Source organism: Neofelis nebulosa, chromosome 4 (assembly GCF_028018385.1).
Source record: "Neofelis nebulosa isolate mNeoNeb1 chromosome 4, mNeoNeb1.pri, whole genome shotgun sequence".
In the NCBI taxonomy this organism is placed as follows: domain Eukaryota; kingdom Metazoa; phylum Chordata; class Mammalia; order Carnivora; family Felidae; genus Neofelis; species Neofelis nebulosa.
The window spans coordinates 41,331,119-41,352,764 of record NC_080785.1 but is presented as its reverse complement, the minus strand read 5'-3'; the positions used below and the strand labels follow the sequence as shown (position 1 = coordinate 41,352,764).

General features: G+C 37.3%; 1 non-coding gene across 1 annotated transcript; it reads left to right on the top strand.

Moving 5' to 3' along the window:
• The first annotated feature begins 13,500 nt into the window (after nucleotides 1-13,500).
• LOC131511233 (small nucleolar RNA SNORA70) lies at nucleotides 13,501-13,630 on the top strand. Its single transcript, XR_009261429.1, has one exon. It is a non-coding gene; the product is annotated as a small nucleolar RNA SNORA70 (small nucleolar RNA).
• The last annotated feature ends 8,016 nt before the right edge of the window (nucleotides 13,631-21,646 follow it).

Genomic DNA, 21,646 nt, shown 5'->3' with positions numbered 1-21,646 from the left:
CATTTGTTAAAGAGACTGTCTTTTTTCCACTGGATGTTCTTTCCTGCTTTGTCAAAAATGAGTTGGCCATACGTTTGTGGGTCTAGTTCTGGGGTTTCTATTCGATTCCATTGGTCTATGTGTCTGTTTTTATGCCAATACCATGCTGTCTTGATGATGACAGCTTTGTAGTAGAGGCTAAAGTCTGGGATTGTGATGCCTCCTGCTTTGGTCTTCTTCTTCAAAATTACTTTGGCTATTCGGGGCCTTTTGTGGTTCCATATGAATTTTAGGATTGCTTGTTCTAGTTTCGAGAAGAATGCTGGTGAAATTTTGATTGGGATTGCATTGAATGTGTAGATAGCTTTGGGTAGTATTGACATTTTGACAATATTTATTCTTCCAATCCATGAGCAGGGAATGTCTTTCCATTTCTTTATATCTTCTTCAATTACCTGCATAAGCTTTCTATAGTTTTCAGCATACAGATCTTTTACATCTTTGGTTAGATTTATTCCTAGGTATTTTATGCTTCTTGGTGCAATTGTGAATGGGATCAGTTTCTTTATTTGTCTTTCTGTTGCTTCATTGTTAGTGTATAAGAATGCCACTGATTTCTGTACATTGATTTTGTATCTTGCAACTTTGCTGAATTCATGTATCAGTTCTAGCAGACTTTTGGTGGAGTCTATCAGATTTTCCATGTATAATATCATGTCATCTGCAAAAAGCGAAAGCTTGACTTCATCTTTGCCAATTTGGATGCCTTTGATTTCCTTTTGTTGTCTGATTGCTGATGCTAGAACTTCCAGCACTATGTTAAACAACAGCGGTGAGAGTGGGCATCCCTGTCGTGTTGCTGATCTCAGGGAAAAAGCTCTCAGTTTTTCCCCGTTGAGGATGATGTTAGCTGTGGGCTTTTCATAAATGGCTTTTATGATCTTTAAGTATGTTCCTTCTATGCCGACTTTCTCAAGGGTTTTTATTAAGAAAGGGTGCTGGATTTTGTCAAAGGCCTTTTCTGCATCGATTGACAGGATCATATGATTCTTCTCTTTTTTTTTTGTTAATGTGATGTATCACGTTGATCGATTTACGAATGTTGAACCAGCCCTGTATCCCAGGAATGAATCCCACTTGATCATGGTGAATAATTCTTTTTATATGCTGTTGAATTCGATTTGCTAGTATCTTATTGAGAATTTTTGCATCCATATTCATCAGAGATATTGGCCTGTAGTTCTCTTTTTTGCTGGGTCTCTGTCTGGTTTAGGAATCAAAGTAATACTGGCTTCATAGAATGAGTCTGGAAGTTTTCCTTCCCTTTCTATTTCTTGGAATAGCTTGAGAAGGATAGGTATTATCTCTGCTTTAAACGTCTGGTAGAACTCCCCTGGGAAGCCATCTGGTCCTGGACTCTTATTTGTTGGGAGATTTTTGATAACCGATCAATTTCTTTGCCGGTTATGGGTCTGTCCAAGCTTTCTATTTCCTCCTGATTGAGTTTTGGAAGAGTGTGGGTGTTTAGGAATTTGTCCATTTCTTCCAGGTTGTCCAATTTGTTGGCATATAATTTTTCATAGTATTCCCTGATAATTGTTTGTATCTCTGAGGGATTGGTTGTAATAATTCCATTTTCACTCATGATTTTATCTATTAGGGTCATCTCCCTTTTCTTTTTGAGAAGCCTGGCTAGAGGTTTGTCAATTTTGTTTATTTTTTCAAAAAACCAACTCTTGATTTCGTTGATCTTCTCTACATTTTTTTTAGATTCTATATTGTTTATTTCTGCTCTGATCTTTATTATTTCTCTTCTTCTGCTGGGTTTAGGCTGCCTTTGCTGTTCTGCTTCTATTTTCTTTAGGTGTGCTATAGGATTTTGTATTTGGGATTTTTCTTGTTTCTTGAGATAGGCCTGGATTGCAATGTATTTTCCTCTCAGGACTGCCTTCGCTGCATCCCAAAGCGTTTGGATTGTTGTATTTTCATTTTCGTTTGTTTCCATATATTTTTTAATTTCTTCTCTAATTGCCTGGTTGACCCACTCATTCATTAGTAGGGTGTTCTTTAACCTCCATGCTTTTGGAGGTTTTCCAGACTTTTTCCTGTGGTTGATTTCAAGCTTCATAGCATTGTGGTCTGAAAGTATGCATGGTATAATTTCAATTCTTGTAAACTTATGAAGGGCTGTTTTGTGACCTAGTATATGATCTATCTTGGAGAATGTTCCATGTGCACTCGAGAAGAAAGTATATTCTGTTGCTTTGGGATGCAGAGTTCTAAAAATATCTGTCAAGTCCATCTGATCCAATGTATCATTCAGGGCCCTTGTTTCTTTATTGACCGTTTGTCTAGATGATCTATCCATTTCTGTAAGTGGTGTGTTAAAGTCCCCTGCAATGACCACATTCTTATCAATAAGGTTGCTTATGTTTATGAGTAATTGTTTTATATATCTGGGGGCTCCGGTATTGGGCACATAGACATTTATAATTGTTAGCTCTTCCTGATGGATAGACCCTGTAATTATTATATAATGCCCTTCTTCATCTCTTGTTACAGCCTTTAATTTAAAGTCTAGTTTGTCTGATATAAGTATGGCTACTCCAGCTTTCTTTTGGCTTCCAGTAGCATGATAAATAGTTCTCCATCCCCTCACTCTCAATCTAAAGGTGTCCTCAGATCTCAAATGAGTCTCTTGTAGACAGCAAATAGATGGGTCTTGTTTTTTTATCCATTCTGATACCCTATGTCTTTTGGTTGGCGCATTTAATCCATTTACATTCAGTGTTATTATAGAAAGATATGGGTTTAGAGTCATTGTGATGTCTTATGTTTTATGCTTGTAGTGATGTCTCTGGTACTTTGTCTCACAGGATCCCCCTTAGGATCTCTTGTAGGGCTGGTTTCGTGGTGACAAATTCCTTCAGTTTTTGTTTGTTTGGGAAGACCTTTATCTCTCCTTCTATTCTAAATGACAGACTTGCTGGATAAAGGATTCTTGGCTGCATATTTTTTCTGTTTAGACACTGAAGATATCGTGCCAAGCCTTTCTGGCCTGCCAAGTTTCAAAGGAGAGATCAGTCACGAGTCTTATAGGTCTCCCTTTATATGTGAGGGCACGTTTATCCCTTGCTGCTTTCAGAATTTTCTCTTTATCCTTGTATTTTGCCAGTTTCACTATGATATGTCGTGCAGAAGATCGATTCAAGTTACGTCTGAAGGGAGTTCTCTGTCCTCTTGGATTTCAATGCCTTTTTCCTTCCCCAGTTCAGGGAAGTTCTCAGCTATAATTTCTTCAAGTACCCCTTCAGCACCTTTCCCTCTCTCTTCCTCCTCTGGGATACCAATTATGCGTATATTATTTCTTTTTAGTGTATCACTTAGTTCTCTAATTTTCCCCTCATACTCCTGGATTTTTTTATCTCTCTTTCTCTCAGCTTCCTCTTTCTCCATAACTTTATCTTCTAGTTCACCTATTCTCTCCTCTGCCTCTTCAATCCGAGCCGTCATGGTTTCCATTTTGTTTTGCATTTCGTTTAAAGCGTTTTTCAGCTCCTCGTGACTGTTCCTTAGTCCCTTGATCTCTGTGGCAAGAGATTCTCTGCTGTCTTGTATACTGTTTTCAAGCCCAGCAATTAATTTTATGACTATTATTCTAAATTCACTTTCTGTTATATTATTTAAATCCTTTTTGATCAGTTCATTAGCTGTTGTTATTTCCTGGAGATTCTTCTGAGGGGAATTCTTCCGTTTGGTCATTTTGGATAGTCCCTGGAGTGGTGAGGACCCACAGGGCACTTCCCCTGTGCTGTGGTGTATAACTGGAGTTGGTGGGCGGGGCCGCAGTCCGACCTGATGTCTGCCCCCAGCCCACCGCTGGGGCCACAGTCAGACTGGTGTGTGCCTTCTCTTCCCCTCTCCTAGGGACGGGATTCACTGTGGGGTGGCGTGGCCCGTCTGGGCTACTTGCACACTGCCAGGCTTGTGGTGCTGGGGATCTGGCGTATTAGCTGGGGTAGGTAGGCAAGGTGCACGGGGGCAGGAGTGGCAGGCTTAGCTCGCTTCTCCTTAGGTGATCCACTTCAGGAGGGGCCCTGTGGCAGCGGGAGGGAGTCAGATCCGCTGCCGGAGGTTTGGCTCCGCAGAAGCACAGAGTTGGGTGTTTGCGCGGAGCGAGCAAGTTCCCTGGCAGGAACTGGTTCCCTTTGGGATTCTGGCTGGGGGATGGTCGGGGGAGATGGCGCTGGCGAGCGCCTTTGTTCCCTGCCAAGCTGAGCTCTGCCGTCCGGGGGCTCAGCAGCTCTCCCTATCTTTGTCCTCCAGCCTTCCCGCTTTCTGAGCAGAGCTGTTCACTTCTGACCTCCCAGACGCTAAGTCGCGCTTGCTGTGGGAACACAGTCCGTCCGGCCCCTCCGCTTTTGCCAGCCCGACTCGGGGGCTCTGCTTGGCCGGCGAGCCGCCCCTCCGCCCCGGCTCCCTCCCGCCAGTCCGTGGAGCGCGCACCGCCTCGCCGCCCTTCCTACCCTCTTCCGTGGGCCTCTCGTCTGCGCTTGGCTCCGGAGACTCCGTTCTGCTAATCCTCTGGCGGTTTTCTGGGTTCTTAAGGCAGGTGTAGGTGGAATCTAAGTAATCAGCAGGACGCGCGGTGAGCCCAGCGTCCTCCTACGCCGCCATCTTCCGGAACTCCTCCTCTAATTTCTTGATGTGAACACTTAGCTCATTAATTTTGAGTCCTGATTTATGATATGTACACCAAAAGGTAAATATTCTTTCTATGTACTGCTTCAGAGGCATTTATACATTTTAATCTCTATTGCTTTCATTGTTTTGCATTTCTAGTTTATAACTTTCATTATAATGCATTCTTTAGGGATTTGATTATTCAGAAGTGTATTTTTAGTGTGTGTGTGTGTGTGTGTGTGTGTGTCCTATTCTGACTCTATAATGTTGTGGTGAGAGAAAATAGTTTATATAAGATATTATTTTGTATGTAGGCATTATTTGAGATGGAAAGAATTTATTTTCTTTCTGTTCCATGAGGGCTGTCTACATGTTCATAAAATAGAGCTTGATCATTTCATTTTTTATATTTTCAACAATCTTATTACCGATTTGTCTGTTTGATGTTTAGTTTCTGAGGTAGCTAGCTGCAAAATTTCTAAGTATGTTTTAGATTTGTCAATTTTTTTGCTTATGTTAGTTTTTGCCTAATGATGTCTTTTCTTCCTTATAAATATCCCTATATGTTAAACCACATCTGGTTTTTTGATATCACATAATAATGCAAGGGGCTAAAAATATAAAAACACTATTCTCTTTCTATTATTTTCATGTTATCATGATCAGATCTGTTAGATTTATCCCTTCCTATTAATCATCATTACTAATATGTTTTTAAAGTCTGCAACTAAATAGATTTACCAACTTGCTTACCAATTTCTATGTTCACTACCTTTTTTGCATTTTACTATTCCCTTTTTGGTTTACTTTCCTTCATTCCTTTATTTTTTTCTTCCTGTCTTTGAAAATACTAAATTCAGACTTTATACACACACATGCACACATTCTAGTATGGCTTGGGCTAACAGACCATAAACATTAATATTAGTGAAATTAAAGTAAGTTAGTAAATTGTATTCTGGAAAAATGAGTGCATAAGGCCAGAGATTAGGGCAGGCTGCATGTTTAGATATGGTAATAAGCAACAATTCACTGGGAATAGGACATTTAAGCAAAAACTTGAAGGAGGTGAAAGAGTGAGGTATGCAAGTATCAGAAAGAAAAGCGCTCCAGACAGAGGGAAGTGACTAATGGAGAGATCCTGGGATGCAAGCATGACTGCAGCTTTTGGAAAAACAAACAAAACAACCCAGGGAGGACAGTGTGCCTGGAGCACATAAAGCCAGGGAGAAAGAGGAGATGAGGTCAGAGAAAAAAAACAGGTCAGATCACATAAGGGTTGTAGCCATTATATGGACTTGGGCGTTCAGGCTTCACTCTGAGTGAGATGGGATGTTGTGGGATTCAGCAAAACTCACATAGCTTTTAACTGATGACTCTGTCTGTTGTGTGAAGAATTGATTGTAGGGAGGTCAGAATAGAAACAGGAAGTCTACTTAGAAAACTCCCATGGTCTGAATGTCTGTGTCTCCAAAGTCTATATGTTGAAATCCTACCCCCCAATTGATAGTATTAGGAGATGGGCACTTTGAGTGCTGCTTAAGTCACGAAGGTAGAGCCTTGATAAATGGGACTATTGCCTTATAACTGAGACCCCACAGAGGTCCCTCCGCCTATCTACCATCTGAGGACACAGGGAGAAGGCGCCAGGTATGAACCAGGAAGCAGGCCCTCACCAGAATACAGCCATGCTGTCACTTCGCTCTTGGAGTCTCTAGCCTCCAGAACTATGAGAAACAAATTTCTGTTGTTTATAAGCTATCCAGTCTGTGGTATTTTGCCATAGCAGCCCAAATGGACTAAGACAAGGATACTTGCCATGATCTAAGTAAGAGATGATGCCGGAATGAGATAGCTGTGCAGATGGTGAGTCAGTTTCTGGATAGATTTTGAAGAAAAAACCCCAGCAGGCTTACGTTTGCATTTCACTATATAGGAAGAATTCTGGGTGGTAACTAGCATATGATGATTAATTACAGTAATGCAAGTTTTGTTTTTTTAAAGATTTTATATTTAAGTAATCTCTACACCCAGCATGAGGCTCGAACTCACAACCCTGAGATCAGGAATCACCTGCTTTACTGACTGAGCCAGCCAGGCACCCCAATAATACAAGTTTTTAAAGAATAGTTATGTTACCAAATATCTACCAAAATTATATTTGATATATAAACAGTTTTATTGAAACTCTTATATAAACAGACAAACTCAGAGGTGAAACTTTGCAATTCACAATTTTTACTGATTTCAGAATGGCAGATTTGGTTTACTTGTTACTGTTACTAATTAGAAAAGACCATATGAGGGGCGCCTGGGTGGCTCAGTCGGTTAAGTGGCCGACTTCGGCTCAGGTCGTGATCTTGCAGTCCGTGAGTTCGAGCCCTGCATCGGGCTCTGGGCTGACAGCTCAGAGCCTGGAGTCTGTTTCAGATTCTGTGTCTCCCTCTCTCTGACCCTCCCCTGTTCATGCTCTGTCTCTCCCTGTCTCAAAAATAAATAAAACGTTAAAAAAAATTTTTTTTAAAAAGAAAAGACCATATGATAATATTATGTAGTAATTAAAGATGATAATAAAGGTCAAGAAATAAGAATATGAAAATTATGGTAGAATAGAGAAATAATATGAAAACTTTTTAAAATAAATTATTTTTAATTAACATTGGGGCTTATGTTGTATATTGTTTATATTTGTTGACCTCACAAGAGATTGTTAAATTAAGAGAACTTCCTATAATATGCATAACATGAAGAAATGAGGTTTTTAAATTTAATTGTTACATAGATCACATGAAAAGCCATGAGTATGGTTAATACTGTGTAGCAGTGTTAAAAATACAGCCACAGTATGTAGGCATTAAATAAGGTTAATTGCTTTCTTGTGGCAAACAATTTGGAATAGAGAAAATGGGAATTCATCTTTTCTACAGATCATGAGGACCCAGTAATTACTATGGGTATATAAACCTTCATTACATTAACAGTGCATTTGACTGAACATAACTTCCAAAGAAACATTATGTACAAAGTCCAGGTCAGGTTAAGGAGGACAAAACATTATACAAGATAATTATTTCAGCAGCTTTGTTCTTCATGGTAAAGATACACAACCAGTGTGGCGAACAGAGAACTACCAGGGATCAGAAAGCCTAGTGTTGTGCTGGGGGAATGTTTACTAATTTGTCTTACTGGAAAAAGAAAAACATGGATTTGTAATGTTGGTGGATTTCCATGGTGTAAATACTCCCACTGTGCTCAATTTCAAGCCAGCAACATGATGTCACTGAAAGTTGAGTTAGGAAGGAAAGTTGAGTTAGGAAGGAAAGTGCACAAGTAACCCCTGCAAGCTCATTCAAGTCAGTTCTAGCATGTCCCCTCCTAGGCCCATCAAATAGCCATGAAAGTTTGAGTAACTTTTGATGTTCCTTACTTCTACAATCAAGAGGTTGAACTAGTTGTTGTCCAATGCCTTTTTCAGATTTATCAGTCTTTTTAAAGAAAAGTGGTAAGATGAGTTTGACTTATTTAATAAAATAAAATATATATAGAATACCCCTATTTAAAAATTCTACATACAACCACAGGCAGAAGGAATGGCACATAATCCATGTTTTCCATTAATTGTTTTAACACATTTTTAAAATCCATTCAATCTTTAAATGGAGTCACAGATTTGGGAACACCATGAAGATGAACTGATATTAGATAAGTAAGATGGTTCTAATTAGATGACATTCTTTTAATTTCAGTTGTTTTACAGTAATACCATGCTTTGTGAGCATAATTTGTTCTGGAAACATGCTTGTAATCCAAAGCACTTGTATATCAAAGCAAATTTCCCCATAAGAAATAATGGAAACTCAGATGATTTGTTCCACAACCCAAAAATATTCATATAAAAATGATTATAATACTTTAATAAAAAATAACAAAGAAAAAATAAAAATATAAAGAAAAAAACAAATTAACTTGCATTTACCTCTGAAAACCTTCCTGGCTGGTGTGAGGAAGACAAGAGACAGGAGGGTTATTGTGTAGGATGGCTTTTGCTATCACTAACAGAATCACCGCTATCTATTGGCTCAGTGGAGTCTTTTTTTTTTTTTTTTTTTGTGAAACTTTAACAAGGAGCCTATCCAATGACACTTGCTTTTGCCTCCTTTTGAGGGATTGCGTTGATGATCACCCACAATCCTGCAGTGAGAAAGAGAGAGAAGAACTATTGGCTCACTTGTGAACATGTGATGTTCAGCATCAGGTTCTGCTGGTATTGCAAGGCATCACTCATTTTTCAAGTTAAAATTTATTAGAAATGTTTGTTCGTCTTGAGGAACACTTGCAGAGCAAGTTACTTGCAATCCAAGGTTCTACTGTGCTATCAATTATAACAATGCAAAGAGGTACCATTTGGCATTAAAAATATGTTTTCTATTATATTTTTCAGACAACCTAATTCTGTGCTATGCTGTGGTAAGCCTGTAAGATTCCATCCAATGATTCTCACCTCTGTATATTCCTACCCTGTGTAATTTCCTCTCTTTGAATGTGGGCTGGATTTTGTGACTGGCTTTAGTGAAAGTGTTAGATGTTACTTCCCTGATTAGGTTACAGAACAATTTTGACACCCATATTGCTTGCCTTTCCTTCCTCTCTTGGTGGCTCCCTCAGGGAAACACTCAGATAAAAGCCTCAGCCATTGTGACTGAGACTTCATGAGTGGCCGTGAGACAGAGAATCATTTAGCTAAACCTCTCGTAGATTCCCACCTCTCAGAAACTATGTGAGATAATAAAGGCTCATTATTTTAAGGTGTTCAAGTTTGAGGTAATTTAGCAAACAGCAATGAATAACTAATACAGGGATGAAGGACGAATATGTCTGAAATTGAAATGCCAGAGCATTGAAATGCCCATAGGGTATTTCTCAATATTTCCATGTACTTTGATTAATGTACAACAACCCAATAAACATAGAACCACTAACAACACACTCTCTTTAGGAATTAAGGTTCCGGTCACCCTTCTTGCCACTCCAGGCAAGAAAGTTTATCCAGCTGTGGTGCTTGCTGAGGGTAAGGGTATATGGGATGGGTAGTTGAAGAAGGTCATTATAAATACTAGGACCATAGGATAAATTGCCGAAATAAGATCTGTAATAGTTATGAGTATTACATTTTCCCATATTTTGAAATAAACACATTTACATAAGTATTAATAAAATTTTTACCTCCCCCTATTTTTTTGCCATCTAACATAAAATGTCTTAATAACAGTTACATTTTCTCTTAGCATTTAATTTACATTATTTCAAAAGTAGACTATAAGTCATCTAGAAAAATGAATAAACATCATTCTCACTCAAAGATGGGTAAGTTTTTGTTTGTTTTTTTAATCCTGTTCTAGGGAGATGTTTAGTATAGTTTTTGTTGTACATGGGATAGTAGCACAGTGGACAGAGCAAGACTTTGCTCCTGTCTTTATTTGCAATTTGAGTATGGCTTAAAGAAATGTATATGGATACCATGGTGACCAGGGATGGACTGTGGTGACTTTGTAATGTAACAACTTGGTTAAGCTGAACAATGTTTCTAAGAATGTCTTTCCTTGTATGTTTTTGATTAGAGTTGGCCACAAGAAAAATCTGTGTAATATTTGGAAGTCAGAAGTGAAAGAAGCAGTAGTTATGCTTGCTCACTAAAATTTAATGTAGGCCAAGTCTTACTGCTCTTTGTGCATGTTCCTGAGTATCTCTGGTGGTTCACTTTGCTAACATGGGTACCAGCTGGACCCATATGTTCTACTGCTTCCATGGATTTCTTTTTTCAGTTTCCTTTAATCCTTGGTCAGGTGCTGGTATGATTCTATAGCAAAGGCCAACTCTTCCTGTATATCTTGCATGATGTTGATGGGGAGAGACAGATACAGGACACGGGTGTTCCTTGCAGGTTTCAACGATTCCTTCTTTCCCTGGTTTCATCTATATTTCCTTCTTGACATTCTGCACTGTGACTACAAAATCAGCACTAAAAGTGGAAGAAATAGCTGAACCAAGAATGTTTCTTCAGCCCCTATAATGGCATGAAGTTAAATCCCTTCCACTAAAAGTGGAAGAAATAGCTGAACCAAGAATGTTTCTTCAGCCCCTATAATGGCATGAAGTTAAAAAGGTAAATACCTTTTTAAAAGTCATTACTAGTGGCTCTGATTCATTAAGCCATGATCCACATGTTTAACAGAGAAAGGGCTTTTCTTTGTCCTACCTTCAAGATAATTTTAAATCTTATTGCCCATGGTTATCCTGAATTAATTTTTGGGTATTCATTCTCCAGCTTTTTCTGTGCCATTTACTTCAACCATAAGACTGGTAGACACCCTACTTTTGTTTTCTCTCCCTTATAAATGCTATTGAAAACTTTGCCATATCTGAGATCCCACAAATTTATTCTGACTTGGCATCTAAATACTCATTTTTAAAGGAAAGATGGAGATCTCATTAATTAATCACTACAGGCTTTGTGCAAGTAGAATATGATACTGATATTTTTGTGTTCCCAGCACTATGGGGGCAAGGTGAAAAGCCAAGAAGGTGTTATTGGTGGGGGAGCACTGTGGACATCCTTCTAAAATGGAAGATTCGGGGCGCCTGGGTGGCTCAGTCGATTAAGCGTCCGACTTCAGCTCAGGTCACGATCTCGCGGTCCGTGGGTTCGGGCCCCGCGTCGGGCTCTGGGCTGAATGCCCGGAGCCTGGAGCCTGCTTCTGATTCTGTGTCTCCTCTCTCTCTGCCCCTCCCCCGTTCATGCTCTGTCTCTCTCTGTCTGAAAAATAAATAAACATTAAAAAAAATTTAAAAAAAAATAAAATGGAAGTTCTTTGGAACTGATGACTCTAGTTGTATTTCTAAGACTTGAACTTGGTAGCAATATGTCCTTTTTCAAAACATACTTAAATTGTGACAAGAGCAAAAAGTCTTGCTTCTATAGTCTTGCTAACTATCTCATCCAACCAAACACACTGATCCTCTCCTAAAGAATTAAAAAATCCCTTCATCTAACTTTGAGTGCTATTCTATTTCTAGTTCTTTTTAGGCGTGTTCTGAGGTATGATTGTTAAAACAAATGCACCCTCAAATCAAACAAAGAAACAAATGAAGAATTCACTTTAAGACATATGCTGACATTCTTACATAATTCAGATTTTACCTTTTCTGGTTGTAGCGATAGCAGTGGGTAATAGAAATGAAGAATGTATTGAAATTAGATTCCAACCTTGCCACTCACTATAAACTTAAATATTTTTCTTAAATTCTATGATCCTAGGGTCCTCATCTAAGGAAAAGAAGAGAGTTTTCTCTTTTTTCTCTCCTCAGAGAGTTCTTAGGCAGAGTAGCTCAGATAAAACATAGAAATTTCTCAAGGTGACTGTATGGAGCAGGAACTCAGCAGCTCTTACATCTCTCATGACATCTTTCTTCCTCTTCTTAACAACAGGACATCTACCTTCTCTAGAAATTACAGACCAGGGGCACCTGGGTGGCTCAGTCGGTTAAGCATACGACTTCAGCTCAGGTCATGATCTTGCAGTCCGTGGGCTCGAGCCCCTCATCAGACTCTGTGCTGACAGCTCGGAGACTGGAGCCTGCTAAGGATTCTGTGTCTCCCTCTCTCTCTCTGCCCCTCCCCCGCTCATGCTCTGTCTCTCTCTTTCAAAAATAAATAAACATTAAAAAAATTAGAAATTACAGACGAATTATAAACAATGTGATAGGACATTTCAGGGGAAGGAATATAGTAATTGTGCCTAATGGGCTAGAGTAATTAGACATTTCGCACTCCAAAGTGTCTTCTCAGACAGGGTCATTATGTAGCAGTGTTGACATTACTATTACTATATTTGGCCTTAATGGTGGCTATTGCCTAAAGCACTTAATAAGAGTCTTAGTATTAAAGAGAAGTGATAGAGAAAATATGTCCAGTTTAAATATGCTTTAGTGCCTCTTTATTTTCATACAACTCAGCTGTTTTTTTTGGAAGGATTAAAAATATATAAGAAAATTCCAACTCTCCATACATTTATAAGAAAGAGATACATTAAAATTACCTTTTCAGGGGCACCTGGGTGGCTCAGTCGGTTAGGCGTTTGACTTCGGCTCAGGTCATGACCTTGTGGTTCATGGGTTCAAGTTCCACATCAGGCTCTGTACTGACAGCTCACAGCCTGGAGCCTACTTTGGATTCTATGTCTCCCTTTCTCTCTGCCCCTCCCCTGCTTGTGCTCTGTCTCTCTCTCTGTCTCTCAAAAATAAATAAATGTAAAAAAAATTTTTTTTAATTACCTTTTCATTGTTAATTTGTCAGTGACAGATATTCTACAGTGAGGATCTGGGTGAGACTTAAAAACAGATGTTGCTTAAATTTCTACTCTGGACTGAACCTGAAGAATAGGTCTGGGCTCTTCATAGTTAAAAAAGATCTGACCTTAAAATTCTCTGTTGAAACAAATCATTTGAAGACCATCATCCCACCAAAGAGTATTCTTTAAAAAAATTGTTTTAATTTTTACTTACTTATTAAGATTACTTATTTATTTTGAGAGAGAGTACGAGTAGAGAAAAGGCAGAGAGAGAGGGAGAGAGAGAATCCCAAGCAGGCCCCATGCTGTCAGTGCGGAGCCTGACGCAGGGTTCCATCCCACGAACTGTGAGGTCATGACCTGAGCTAAAATCAAAGAGTTGGTTGCTTAACCAACTGAGCCATGCAGGCTCCCCTATCCCCATCAAATAATATTCTTAATTTGCAATAAATATACCCTAGTATACATGCTTTTTAAAAGTAGAATATATCTACAGCTTAAGCCGACTGTGCTCTTTCCCCATGGGGCCCAGTGTGCAATGGCTGCGAACGGCAGCCTCCTTGGTAGTGTATGCAGCCTGTTGGTTGTACGGGTTGCTCTAAGGGACCTTGGAGACAGTTTTGTTCCAGTGGACATTGAGGGTTGGCCTCATGCTTTCTCCAATCTAGGCTCCAGACAGGTACGCGGGGTGCCTTTGGAAAGCCCAGGGCACAGTGGCCAGGGTCCACATTGGCCAAGTCATCATGTCCATCTGTACCAACTTGCAGAACAAGGAGCATGTGATTGAGGCCCTACTAGGGCCAAGTTCAAGTTCCCTGGCTGCCAGAAGATCCACATTTCCAAGTTTACTAAGTTTAACACGGACGAATTTGAAGACATGGTGGCTGAAAAGCGGCTCATCCCAGATGGCTGTGGGGTCAAATACATCCCTAATTGTGGCCCCTTGGACAAATGGCGGGCTCTGCACTCATGAGAACCTCAACAGTGCCCTTCCCCATTCATGCCCACCAATAAATCCTGCTTCCTGTCAAAAAAAAAAAAAGTAGAATATATTTGTACAATTTTAAATCTTTATCCCATAATTCCCCCTTTTTTCTTTTCAGTCACAAGAACTCTCATCTCACACTTCAGCAGCTCATGTTAAATATGTACCACGAATCCTGCATGTGCTTCTCACTCTCATACACTTTCATGTAGACATTTGGTGTACATGGATATATGTACATATGCACACATAGGACTTTAATCATTGATGTACAAATGGGATTTTATTTTATGCAATTTTCTGTAGATCCTCCTATGGCTACATAAATAGTTCATGAATATCATTCAATTTCTTTTTTTTTTAATATCACTCAATCTCTATAGCTCTCATTCATTGTTTATAGTAACTATATGTGGTTAGACAGAAGTTTTAAAATTTTATATATTGACTTATGTTAAGTTATTTTTAATAAGTTCTGAGTTTAATAATAAGTTCAACGATCTCTTCCAGTGGGAATACTAATTTCATGTACTTGATCCCCTTTTAGGATATTTACTGTTTTTAATATATAAATTTTTATTCCTTTTCTTTTCCTCCAAATGCATTATAACTTTTACCAACATCTAATAATCATTTTCCCATTGAGTTAACTACCAAATTGTCATATATTAAATATATATATACCTGGGTCTATTTCTGGATTTTCTAGGGTTTTTTCCCATTGCTTTTTATGCTTTTCCTACATGAGTACCATATTATTTTGATTAAAGTGGCTGTGGAGTATGTTTTGGTATTTGGTAAAGCACATCTGTGTGTGTGGATTTTTTTTCAATACTTCTCTTGGCTTTTTGCTAGTATTTACGTTCCACATAAACTAAGATTTTTCTACCTAATCTGTCTGTTTAAAAAAATCATTGAGGAATAGTAATGACATTTGTATTATAATTGCTTTTAATTTTGTGGAGAACTGGCAATTTTAAGACATTGATCATCAGATCCAAAATCATGGCATACATTTCCATGTTCTGGTCTTGTTTATCTTTCTCCATTAGATTTATGGTTTTATTCATAGAGGTGCTGTGTTTTTATTATTAATTTATTCTTAGATATTCTATATTTTTGTTAATATTATGTAATAAGTTTTATTTCACTATCCATTTCGATTTTTTTTTTATAGAATAGAAAATAGTTGCTGGTCCTGGTATATGTATTTTCTGTTAACAGATTGTTGTTCCGATTGGATAATTCCTATTGACATATTTTCAAGTTTATTAACTCTTTTCTCTGTCATCTTCATTTTGCTATTGAGCCTCTCTTCCAGTGAATTTTTTGTTTTGGTTATTGTATATTTCAGTTATAAAACTTCCATTTGTTTCTTCTTTATGTCTTCTATTTCTTTGCCAAAAATTTCAATTTTACATTTGTTTCTGGAGTGTCCCTGATCGTTGGAGCATTTGTAAAATAACTGCTTTAAAGTCTTTTCAGATATTTTCAACAGCTGTGTCATTTTGTTGTTGGAATCTGTTGGTTGTCGTTTCTCCTGCAAGTGGAAATTTTCCTAGGTTTCCACACGGAGAGCAATTTTGGCCTCTATCTTGCACATTTTGGATGTTATGCTATAAAGCTCCTGGCTTATTTTAAATCCCAAGGAAAATGTTAACTTTTTTTTTTTTTTTTTTTTTTTTTTTTGCTTTTAGCAGGCAGTCAACCTGGTTAGGTTTATGCTGAAAGTTCCAACATACCTTTTGTGGGTTGCAGTTCCAATTTCAGTTCAGATTTCATAATCTTTGTACTGCTGTTTGGATCTGTCCCCTGTGTGTACACCCAGAAACTAGTTTGGGACCTAGTCAGTACTTTATGAGTTAGCTCATAAAGCTCTCAGTAGCTTTGATATCCTTATTAGCATTCTATTTACACGTGCACAACTTGGTGATGGGTCCAGGAATTTATAAACAACTTTATACGTTCCCTACCCACCCCCCCCCCCCGCCCCCCGCCCTTTGTCCTGTTCTCTATGATCTCCCTGGTACTTTTAGGTTTCCTGGGACTTCCTTTCTCAGTCCTCTGCCCGGAAAGCTGAGGCTTTAATTATCCCTCTCTGCCACCCACTTCTACAACTGTGCAGCATTCAGGGCCAAATGGTAGAAGTCCAAAGGGGAAAAAAAAATGGTCAAATCAGTGCAGGATCTGGTGGTTATTTAAATGCTCATTTTCTTACCTAATGTGCCTGCTATTTATTTTCCAGTGTCTTCAAATAGCTGCTTTATGCATTCTGTCCATTTTTATAACTGTTGTCAGTGTGAGAGGTAGGGTGGAGTGTGCTTAGCCATCTTATGCAGAAGAACTGTTGTTAATTTATTTTTAGCATAACTATTGATAAGGATTTGTTTAAATTTATCACGTATAGGAATATAAAGGTTGAAGGACTACACCTTCTACCTGGGTGTTATTTATCTGAAATATTTCTTGCTGTTTGGATTGTATGTTAACACTCTGCATTAAAAGTTTCACTAATAATTAGCATGTGTTAATTGCTGAGAACATGGAGAATATAGAAAAGAGTAAGTGTGATTAAAAACTAAAGTGCCTCCCACTCCTACCACTCAGTGATAATAGCTGCTTAATTTTTTCCTTAACCTTCATCATGTATGTGTGTGGATGTATCTATTTATAGAAAGTGAAATAGCACTGTACTTATGGTTCTCTTTATTTTATAATACATTATAAGTAATATTCATATTATAAAAGTTTAATTGCTGCATAATATTCCACAGTATAGAAGTATATTGTCTTTATAATAACCCACATCTTCTGAATATTTTTATGCAAACTATACTTTCTAGAACCTGCAGTTCCTCATAGAGTATTTTCACATAAAAAATATATGTCTGGTTGTTAACAATAAATAAATTAAGATTATAAGAAGAGTCTAATAAGAGATGACAAACATTATTCTTTGGGACACAGGTATATTATTGTTAAGTTCTCGTAATTACTTTAAAACTTTTGGGGTGCCTGGGTGGCTTAGTTGGTTAAGCGTCCAACTCTTGGTTTTGGCTCAAGTCGTGATCTCATGGTTTGTGAGTTCAAGCCTTACATCAGTCTCCCTGCTAACAGCATGGAGCCTGCTTGACATTCTTTCTCTCCCTTTCTCTGTGCCCCTCTCCTGCTCACTCTCTATGTCTCTCTCTCAAAAATAAATAAATAAATAAACTTAAAAAAAAAAACCAACAACTTTCTTCTCATTAGTCCAAAGCTCTTTGATTTCATGCTTCCTCTCTTTGGTATTGTTTTTTTTCCAAGTATTTAGCAATCATAGGGCTAAGGACAAGGCAAGAATTTTCTGTACAAATTATAATGGTAGTGTAGAAGGTAAATTTACTATTTGGTCCATTTTAGAAATCATTTACCTGACACATTACAGCTTGACTTCTATACACACACACACACACACACACACACACACACACACACACATACTCTTAAATAAAAGATACCTTTAGTAGGCATGTGAGAGAAAGTACATCCTCTGTTTTTGCAAAAAAGGAAACCGAACAAAAGAAAAAGCTCTCTGAGTCAAATATATTGTATGTTATAGTTTCCATTAGATGATTATCAGAACTATAACAATACACTATAAGTACAGAAATGAACCTAAGTATGTCCAGGAAAAGTGTAGCTAAAAAATAATGAACCACTTATTAATTTGAGTGATTCCACAATAACACTATTCATAGCCCGTTTTCATAATCACAGTTTTATTTTATATTTTTTAGGAAAGCTGTTTCAAAGGTATGCTATTATAGCAAAACTATGATGTGGCAAAGACACTACTGATACTTACAAAATTATTTAACTATTTGAGCAATAGTACCATATTCCATTTTGGTCCTTACATAAGATTGCCCTAAATAACATGGCATATTATTATTTCAAAGAATTGTTATTTATTTCATTAAATAATTTTATTTCAATTTTCTATGGTACTGTAAAAGGTAACCACATGTAACATTTATCAGAGAGTATTATTCATGGTATTGAAGGATTTATACCTTTTCATGATTTTTAGATAAACATGCAAATCTTTTAAAAATAAAATATAAAGACATAAAATATAAAAGTATAAAATAAGGTATATATCACTATAAAATAGTTAATAGCTAAAATAACATTTTATACTATTCAAAACATCCTACAAGATTAACAAAATATATATCACAATTCAGGCAAATTGGATTTCTTACTCCATTTAATATTGTCCAACAAGCTGGGTGGTGAGAAGTTTTAGATTGTCAATTTTAGGGTAAAGGTTACGATTTATGTATTTGATGACTTTTGTCAGTTTCTGCTAAGGTGCTTTACATCTTCCTAAGGTAAAGTAGTATTTTTATATTTTTATATACTCTGATTTACTTATAACTGACAAGTGGCATATCTTAAATTGACAAAGATATGCATAGAGCAGATGTCAGAAGACAGAAATGATTACAGTATGGAGCACTTCTTTTGTAAAATATATGAGTTAATTCACCAGTCATGAAAATGCTGGACTGAGAAAAGCTTTCTTTGCGTAGAGTGTTGGCAGGTGTCATGAAACTTCCTCCAAACAAGATTATTAATTCATGACCTATTTCCCTCATTGCCATTTGCAGTAGCACCTTCTTCAGGAAGGACTGCCACTTTCACCAGAAAGACCTTCAAATTATGCATGGGGGATGAAGTAAATGCAAATCTCCATCACAAATTTAAAAGCAAATAGTACTTTTGACAGCCAGATGCCTATCTTTCCATGCTAAAGCTTTCCAAGTTCTGATGGATGCTTTCTACAACCCTGCATATACCTTAAAACTCATGTGTCTCCAAGACTTTGTTGGTAACTCAGGGAAGAAAAACATACTTTTGTTGAGAATGGATGTCTTTTACAGAGCTAAGGTTAAAAGAGAAATTTTGAGGACAATGTCCTGCCCACGTGCTAGTAGATGAAACCATTCCAAAGGTTCTGTATTTTTGCTACAAAAAGGGGGCCTGGAGGAAATCTTAGAGCAGATGTCTGCCTTTAAACACATAGGTGTCCTACTTAGAAGTGTCTCATAACTTTTAACCTCATATATTTTGCATTAAGTCAGTCAATCAAGGCAAAAACATATCCGCACATTCCTCAGACATTACTCTGTTTTAACATTGATCACTGACCTATGTATCATTGACCTATGTTAAGGGATTTTTTGAAAAGTCATTGTCTCAACTTTTTGCTGTGTTGTTAAGGATGTTGTTTATCATATTATTCACTGACTTTTTTTGTTAGGTCTTTGGTCTTAGTATCAGTTGTGATTTTCTGAGCACTTGCTACTGCATTTGGTTAGTTTGTGCCTTATATTACTCAGTCTGTTACCTGACTTTCCTTTTTAGTGTGTGAAAACATATCTTGTCTATCTATTTTAACAAATATATAACTCATTATAGTATGCTTCTTAAAGACCATTAACTTCCTTCCTAGGAACACCTCACTATTTCAAATTATAATTTTAATATTGACTCATTTTTCCTGATGTGTAAATTAGGTTATTTTTCTTGGTTAGCTGCATCTTTATAAACTACTTCAAGTAATGTCAGACAAAGGTTGGATGCAACTTAATAATGGTGAAATGCATATCTTAAGATGAAATGCAGGTCACTTTAAAATCTAAATCCAATTTACTTTTCAAATCTTAATTCCAAGGACATCTCTATACACTACCACTTGTAATCAGTTTTGTCACCTTTGTGTCCCCATACACAAGAAAAATTTCCAAGGTTCATTTTCACTTGGCCCACATTGAAAATGCCTTCTTATTTTACCCCTATCCATCCAAACATTAACTATCATTCATTTCTTATTGTAGCTTATGCCAACTTTTTTCCTAACTCTGAACTTGTAGCATTTATTTACTTAACCATTCATCTAGATTTTGACTTTGTTCTGCCTATTGAAAATTCTTGCATTGCTTGGTAAGTAATATATTACTTCTTAATATATTAAGTACCAATATTTTGGCTTTCAGGTTGGCAATGAGTTCCTACAGGTGAGGAGCTGATTCCTGTTTAGAACACCCAAATATTCTATATATTCTGGTACATTTATTGAAAACATAAGCATGTATAAAATAATAAATCAGTTTATAGGATGAAATAAAAGTATTAACTTAGAATGAGTGGTCAAAGCAGATTTTAACACAGCATAAGTTTATGGGAATCTCTGAAGTTATTCACAATTATTGTAATAGCTAAGATTTCTGTGTACTGAGCATTAACATAGGCTTTAAATAGAATCCCCAAATTTGTTCTATATATTTTATTATTCCATTCCATCTCTGTGAAATTTGGGATGGCTATGTGAACTCTGAGTTTTCCCCTGGGATGCAAAAACTACCTTAATTCAGCAGTGAGAGTAGGGCTTACGAGCAAAGGTGCTTGTGGTTTGATGACATTGAGAGATGATGAGTCGTTATGTTTCTCCTGGATGATGACCAGTGGTGTAATCTACAAGGTCCAGACTAGGCAACCCAAATAAAGTGGTTATTTTCCAGACAGCATATTCCTCCTGCACCTTGTGTGGGAGGAAGAATAGACTACAGGGCATATTTGGAAGCTCAGAAAAGCAGAAAGATAATTTCACTGCAATTCTGAATGACTGCCATTTTGTTGCACACTGTGACACCTTTTCTATTACAAACACATAGTTCACTAAACATTCACACTGCATTCCTTAAGGGGTTTTGTTTTTGTGGGTTTACTTTTTTCTTTTCTTTCTTTCTTTCTTTCTTTCTTTCTTTTTTTTTTTTTTTTAGAGCAGATAGTAGCATGCTGTTGATAAAACACTTGAACTCCTGCTGTTTAAATTGTTAGGTTCTGTTCAGAAAAGTGAAATAATGTTCTGCCATTTGTTCCCAGGTACTGAGACTGCTGCTGAAATGTACAAATAAGCACTCTAATCTGGGTAGAGAATAGTTCTTTGTATGGTTTAAGGCAGTGGGGAAGGGGGGTTGTCTTACCTCTTTCCTTGCGGGAAGTTGAATCTTTTGTTTCCCCTGCTGGGACTTCAGTCCCTCAAAAATCTTTTTCTCATGTATTAACACATGGATCACTAGAGGTTCTTTTTTCCCCCCAATATTTGCTTTATTTATTTTTCCTAAAAAATAACCCAAAGCTTGCATTGTCAAAGACAAGGTAACTCCCAGTTTTGTTAGTCAGACTTTGTCACCAGGGAGAGTTTAAAGTTCTTTAATCTGTCTTATAACTAGTATAGATATTCTGAATGATCAAAGTGTTCAAAACATTTTATTTTCACTACAGAGAAGGTTCACTAACCCTTTCTCTTGACTTTTAGTTTCTTACATTTTGAGAGCAAGTTTCTTAAAACCAAAGAAAACTTACTTAATAGCATAGATTTTTATCAGTACATTTTACCTCAATGATCTGATTCTATACCCTGAATTTATTGGAGCCGGGATGGATTGTCTGTTCTAAGCAGACTGTACACGTGCAAACATGCCCAATGGCTGAAACACATTCATGGTTTATGGCACAATCTTTTAAGATAATAGTTGTTTTCCATGTGGTGCATGCTCTCTACTACCAGCTACCATTACTGGATTTTTCTTTTTTTTTCTTT